Below are 7,420 nucleotides of genomic sequence, written 5' to 3' on the forward strand. Positions count from 1 at the left end.
TTCTTGAGAGGTTTTATACTGAGCAATGTCTAATTTTTACCACAGAGCTATAAATGTACCTTTTATTCTCATAATGCAATTGTTGTCTGGGAGGATTACTGCCTTTGCCTGTTAAGCTAGGCCTAGTCCTGGAAGCCTCTTGCCTCCCTACAATCTTATCTAGACCTAGAGTGTTTTCAGCCTCTGAAATTTGCTGTTGAATAAGCTCCCCCTTTCTTGTTCCTTCTCAACTTTCTTTCTTTTTTTCTTTTTTATTAGATATTTTCTTCACTTACATTTCAAATGCTATCCCCTTTCCTAGTTTCCCCCATGAAAATCCACTATGCCCTCACCCCTCATCCTGCTCCCCAACCTACCCACTCCTGCTTCCTGGCCTGCCTCGGACAGTGCGGTGGGAATTTCACCTAAGTGGTCAGGAACCCAATGTGACTGGAACCAGGTTGTGAATAGGATCGGTGTGACAGACAGACAGACAAGCACTCAGTGGTGAAGCTGCTGCTGCTGCTACAAAATCTTTACCTCAGGGTTCAGATTACACACACAATCAAGAAGAAACAATTTTCTCTTGGCAAATCACACATCTTAGTTCCTCTTTAAACCTAACACAAATATAGCTTACTAGGAAATTAAATCACCCCTCGGCACTCGCCTGTGGTTTTGCTGCCAGACTGAACTTTCATATTGACTCAAGGCTCTCATAACCTTTTATTTACTACTCTAATCTCATTCAACAACACATGCGTTGTCAATCTAAACTTTGTAATATTTCTTGCTTATTTCTTTTATTCCCAAATATGTCTACTCCTTACCATCTAGAAGTATCTCCAAATGATAGGAAAACATACAACTGCCATCTCAAGGTCCACTGTTAAGGCACACCAAGGAGCCCTACTTCTTATTCTTTCCCATAGACTTAATTCTGAATATCTCTTTTTTGTCCCATTTTTCACAATCCATCTGACTAAGTTCTTATCATAACTTCCAGTCCAGGGAAGTGGAATATCTGTTGGATTAAACTTATAAGGGCCACAATATCTAGGTTCTTCCCACCATCCTCTACTCAGCTTCCCTAGAACTGACTAATCCCCCCTCTTCACTGTTAATCCTAATTCCTGTAAATTCTGGATTTCTTCATCCTGTATAGTTTCTCTTTTACTTCTGACAATTTTATTAATGCCTAATTCTAATTGTTGTATTAAATTAATGGTGGCACCCAAAATCAGCAACTGCTATCCAGGCAAGCATGCCAAGGACACTCTTTGTCCTCCCAGAAGGGGACATGTAATGGGCAGACTGCCAGGGACCTCCAGGAGGCTTAGCTCCGCAGAGCACAAACCTCGGGTCTGGTAGCCATTCAATGAGTTTTTCTTTCATTGCTACACAGACTCCACTGGAGTTGGTGTGGCAGCTCCCGGTTTTTTATTTTTTTAAGCGAAGTTGGTAACGATCTCTCTGAATAGTACTGAGAGACCTCAAAATGAGCCTAAAAGTAAATGGAAAGATTAATAAGACTATGACCACCAGAGCCAAGACCACTGCACCAAAAATTATATATTGCAGCCAATCCACAGGACTAAAAGATCTTAAATCTTCAGGAAAAATAGAAGCTAATTTATTCACATCCCAGCTATCCAAATATCGTTGACTAATAACTGTAATTTGTTCCTGTAATTGTTTCATATCATAGGAGATACTATCATCTTTCCAAATATCTATCAAATGGGCCCTTGTCCTATTCCATTCTTCTAAGGATGAATTATAGGACAACAGTGTAACACGAATATATTGAAATTTAACATGACATTTAGTGGACAATCTAGCTTTAATATTTGCCACCTCCTGTCCCATTTCCAAAACTACATCTTCTAAGGCATTAATCCTTTCTTCCAATTTCAAATCAATTATCCTTTATTCAGACAAGGCTAAGGTAATATTTCTATGCAATTCATTAACAAATGTTGCAGTTTGCATACCTTTCACCAGAGCAGTAGTTGAAACTGCAAAGGTAGTAAGCATTGCTATCATGGCAGATATTCCTAAAATAAGAGCAGCCATAAATCTTTTAGGCCTAGTTAGCTCATTAATATTTTTTACAACCTCTAAAGTCGAATTATACCAAGATTCTTCCCCTATATCTACTGGCAGGAAAACATAAGCAGGGCGCTTTACAATCATCATAATAGAAAAATCCTTATTAATTCCTGAAGATATACAATTAGTAAAATACAGGATTTATAATTAACATAATAGGAATCTCCTTCTTGTTGAATAGAAACCAAGGAACCATGCCCCAAAAGCATGGCATATGGATACGCCAAACAAACTGTAACTGGGGTAGCCTCACTAATCACAGCCTTAGGTTTCTTCAAAAGAATCATATTAGCAGAAGGGTACATTCTGAATAAATGAGGATGGCCTGAATAAAAGTTCCCATCTTTATCTTTATGATACCAAATAGGACTGACCTAAGGAATTACTTCCTTAGGAATTAGAAATCATTACAATCATTGACTCTAGGTTCTCTCTTGATTATTCTATGAGTCAGCATTTTAAAACTGTAGAACCTTTACTCCTAGAAAATAAAAACAGAAATACATTTGTTTTTGTTTGTTTGTTTTGTTTTTAAACATAGCAGCTCCTATGTATGTTGCTTGGATGTACTTTCTGGACATAAAGATTATTTTATTATTATACCTTTCTCTCTCTCTCTCTCTCTCTCTCCCTCCCTCCCTCCCTCCCTCCCTCCCTTCCTTCCTTCCATTTTTTCATACTCCAGATTTTATTGCCCTCCTGGTCAATCCTCTGAGTGTTCCACCTCCCACACTTCCTGCCCACCTCTCTGTCTCCATAAGGATGTCCCCTCCTCCTCCCCACCTGACCAGACCTCTAAACATCCTGGAGCCTCCAATCTCTCCAGGGGTTAGATGCATGCTCCCTAATTGAACCCAGACCCAGCATTCTTCCACTGCATATGTGCTAGGGGCCTCTTATCAGTAGGTGCATGCTTCCCGGTTGATGATCGAGTGTCTGAGAGATCTTGGGGGTTCAGGTTAATTGAGACTGCTGGTCCTCCTACAGGGTGCCCCTCTTCCTCAGCTTCTTCCAGCTTTCCCCTACCTCAACCACAGGGGTCAGGAGCTTCTGTCCATTTGTTGGCTGCAAACATCTGTATCCAACTGCTCTTGGGTGTTTCAGAAGACAGTCATGATAGTCTTTGTGACTGCTCCATAGCCTCAGTAATAATGTTAGGCCTAGGGGCCTCTCCTTGAAAGGTTACAAGGTTGTGGGGAATAATAATCTTATATTGGGTCGGGGAAGAGGACTGAAGCCCTAAGGCCCTGCATATGTATAATTATTCTCTTACCCACTTGTAGGAGTTCTCTGGAATTTCATTAAGTTTGTTTCTGCCTTCTTTGAATTTCTGTGCTTGTTCCCTCTTTATGTCATTTGTCCACATTGAATGGTGTTCAGATTATATTTTGACTTTTGCCTCTTGTGTTTGTTTCATAATTTATTTGTCATGAGAATTGGTATTGAGTTAGTGATTTGTGGTATGGTAATTTTATTAACATTGTCAAATTGCTTTAGCTCCAGCGTCTTAATTTTCTTTTGCTGTGTGTCATTTAGGTCAGGTGGCAGGGATTTCCATATCAGGTGTTGTGAATTAACTTTGAGAATCAAGGGTGGTGGGCAGGAACTAGGTTACAGTTACAGTCTAAATATATCATTACTTACTTTCATGAGTGCACATTGTCAAGATTCCTGGTATCATTTTGCTTTAATTTTTTTTTTAAGTATATAATGTGGTTTAGCATTTTCTGTAATGGTGTTGTATTTATTTCATCTTTGAATTATTCAGACCTTGATCTGAAATTTCAAGAAGAATTCAATCTTTGTTCTTCACAGAGACCCTGGGAGAAGGACAGCAACAAGAATGAGTGTGTGTCTGGTAAATACACCACAGGTCAGTGTCCTTTCCACATTTCTTTTTTTAAAAATCTCTTTTTATTCAAGTCATCCAAAAGTTTTACTCTCTATATGTAGAATGTTTTCTAAAGGGCTTATTTTCTATGATCTACATTCTTTTTGGTCAGTGTAAGAGCAGCAATTTGTATTTTCAGACACATCTCCATAACACTTTTAGAAAACAATTATCCTTCAACCTCATCTGCATCAAAAAAGGTATCTTAATTACTTCTTTTTATAAAGTAGAAAAGTGCTGCTGTCCTCTGCGCCCACGGAGACAGGAACGACATGGACACGGATACCAAGTTGGGTTCACACAACAGCTTCTTTACTTGTTCTCCTTCTTGCAGCTTTTCTTATAAAACTCCCCTTACAACAGCTTCTCTTACTACAACTAGCTTCTACTTAGGGCAAGGGCTAAAAAACAAAACTCCTATCCTTGCATCTTTGGATCTCATCTAGCTCCACCCCACCTCATCCAATCAGAATTCACACACGCTCCAGCTCAGGTCGGCTGACAGGTCCGGATCACAAGGAATAGTCCAGCCTGGCAGGCAGCCCACGCATGCAGCCACACTGTGCATGCTCAGGCAAGGCAGTAAAAACTTGGCCCATGCGGCCACACCCGCTTCCTGCAGAAAAGCTTTTTTTTTGGGGAGGGGGGGGGGTTCGAGAGTTGTAGCCCTGTCTGTCCTGGAACTCACTTTGTAGACCAGACTGGCCTCGAACTCAGAAATCCACCCACCTCTACCTCCCAAGTGCTGGGATTGAAGGCGTGCACCACCACGCCTGGCTGAAAAGCATTTTTGTCCAGTATCAAATAGGTAGTTTTCCATTACAGGGTCTGTTAACCTTCAAGGACGTGGCCTTGGACTTCTCACTGGAGGAATGGGAATCTCTCAGTTTTGCTCAGAGGACATTGTACATGGATGTGATGTTGGAGAATTACAATAATCTGTTATTTGTGGGTAAGAATAAACTTACTGTTGAATTCCTGTATCTTTCTTTAGGTTTTCCTACTATGTGCTTTTGTAAATGCTCTGAGATATGCAGAGACTCCTGAATGAGAGAAATTCTAGTTAAAAATCATAACTTTTTCATTGTGTTTCCTTCACATTTCTCTGCTTTCTTTGGAAAAATAACCAGTGCTATATTCTCTGAGATCACTCCTTATCTCTTATCTAGCTTCACTCAAGATAAAAAAGTTCAAGCAAAAATTTAAATATCCAGAACAAAAAAATTATATTTCTATACATATAATAGTTTCAATTGTAAAAATCTTACTATTGCTTTAAAATGTTCCCTTATTTATGAATCTAAAAATATACAAGGTTTCAAGTGGACATAGAGCTGTTGTTTTGCACAATTTTTTTTTATTTAACTTTTTGACATTTGATCTCTGTGTTTAGATCTGGGACACCATAATCTTTATCCTAGCATTTTGGATATTGAAGCAAATCTATTTAGTAATTTCCCTGAGGCTATCAGTTATATCATAAATTTGTACCTGACCAAGTTTATACCTGATTCAGTGTTACTCTGAATAAAATTATAACCATAAAATTAGAGATATTTTGTTTAGAATTCTACTTTCTGAAAATTCACTAGAGAAGGATCATTTATTTGTCCCAGCTTATGCAAAGTACAATTTTCTTTTTTATTGGTCATTTTATTTATTTACATGTCGATTGTTATGCCCCTTCTTCATTCCCTGTCTGGAAACTCTATATCCCACCCCTCCCCCCCAGCTTTTATGATGATGTCCCCCACCGATCCACCTACTCCCATCTCATGCCCCTAGGATTCTCCTATGCTGGGATAATGAACCTTCTGAGTACCAAGGGACTCCCCTCCTGTTGATGCCATATAAGGCAATCCCCTTCTATATATAAAGCTGGAGCCATTTGTACATCCATGTGTACACTTTGGTTGGTGATTTTCCCCTTCGAAGCTTTGTATGGTCTTGTTGTTTGATATTGTTGTTCCTCCTACACAGTTGCAAAGCCCTTCAGCTTCTTCAGTCCTTCCCTTAACTCCTTCATGTAGCCCCCCTGCTCAGTCTAATGGTTGGCTGCAGGGATCTGCATCTCTTTGGTCCAGTCTCTGGATGGCCTTACCTTCAGCCTCTTTTCCATTTTTTTCCCTCTTTTTCCTTAACACGGGAGCAATTCTGGGTTATTATATTTGAGGTGGGTATGATGTCCAATTTGAAACTGAAATTTAGCAGGTTACTATCATTTCCAATCATTTGATATAGACCATATTTGAAGTTCTTTTGAGGATACATGTAATGATTCAAAAAAAGGAGAAAAACCTCTCTTGAGAGTACGAATCCATGAGATCACTGATTATTGAATCACTTACTCCTTATATAAGTAATTCATGTCACCTCTAATTGCCCCTCCCTACTTTTTTTCAGAAAATCATTGCATATGTGGAAAGTATGAGAAGGTCTTGGATCAAGACAGCCAGTACATTGTCCATGAACACATGAATATTCAAGAGAAGTCTTCTAAATGGGACAAACTTAGCAATGTGATACTTGAAGCCCCCCAATGTACACCTTACAAAACTAATCATACCTCTGATGCTCTTCAATTTTCGAACCAAAAAAGACTTAAGCCCAGGAACACTAAAGAAGTTTGCAAATACAATGACTCTGTAAACAGTTTAACTTTGTTTTCTACCGTTAGTCTCAATCAGGGAATCCACATGCAGAAGAAAAAACACAACGGAAATGCAGAATCTGAGAAGGCTTTTATTTCTAAACATAAAGTCATGGTGAAACGAAATAATACTGGAGTGAACCCTTACAAATGTAGTAAATTTGACAAATATCTTACCCAGAGAGACAAACTTCAAAGTCAGCAGAGAATTTATCATGAAAAGAAACATTACAGAAGTAGTAAAAGTGACAAATGCTTTACCCATCAGATCGATCTTAGTATCCATCAGGGAATTCATGCAGAAGAGAAAATTTATAAATGTAGTGAATGTGACAAATGCTTTACCCACAAATTTCATCTTAATATTCATCAGAGAATTCATACAGGAGAGAAACCTTACAAATGTAGTGAATGTGACAAATGCTTTACCCAAAAATCTCATCTTAATATTCATCAGAGAATTCATACAGGAGAGAAACCTTACAAATGCATTGTATGTGAGAAATGCTTTACTGAAAAAGGCAATCTGAGAATTCATCAGAGGATTCATACAGGAGATAAACCTTACAAATGCAGTGAATGTGACAAATGCTTTACCCAAAAATCCCATCTTAATATTCATCAGAGAATTCATACAGGAGAGAAACCTTACAAATGTAGTCAATGTGACAAATCCTTTACTGAAAATGGCCATCTGAGAATTCATCAGAGAAATCATACAGGTGAGAAACCTTACAAATGTAGTCGATGTGACAAATCCTTTACTGAAAATGGCCATCTGAGAATTC

The 7,420-nt window shown here is 38.6% G+C and overlaps 1 protein-coding gene and 1 pseudogene across 1 annotated transcript in view; both read left to right on the forward strand.

Moving 5' to 3' along the window:
* Positions 1 to 7,420, forward strand: part of Zfp993 (zinc finger protein 993) — a 478,623-nt gene that overhangs the window by 138,144 nt on the left and 333,059 nt on the right. The window lies entirely within an intron of this gene.
* Positions 1 to 7,420, forward strand: part of LOC115486238 — a 101,206-nt pseudogene that overhangs the window by 40,136 nt on the left and 53,650 nt on the right.

The sequence above is a fragment of the Mus musculus genome, chromosome 4, assembly GCF_000001635.26.
Source record: "Mus musculus strain C57BL/6J chromosome 4, GRCm38.p6 C57BL/6J".
NCBI classification, from domain to species: domain Eukaryota; kingdom Metazoa; phylum Chordata; class Mammalia; order Rodentia; family Muridae; genus Mus; species Mus musculus.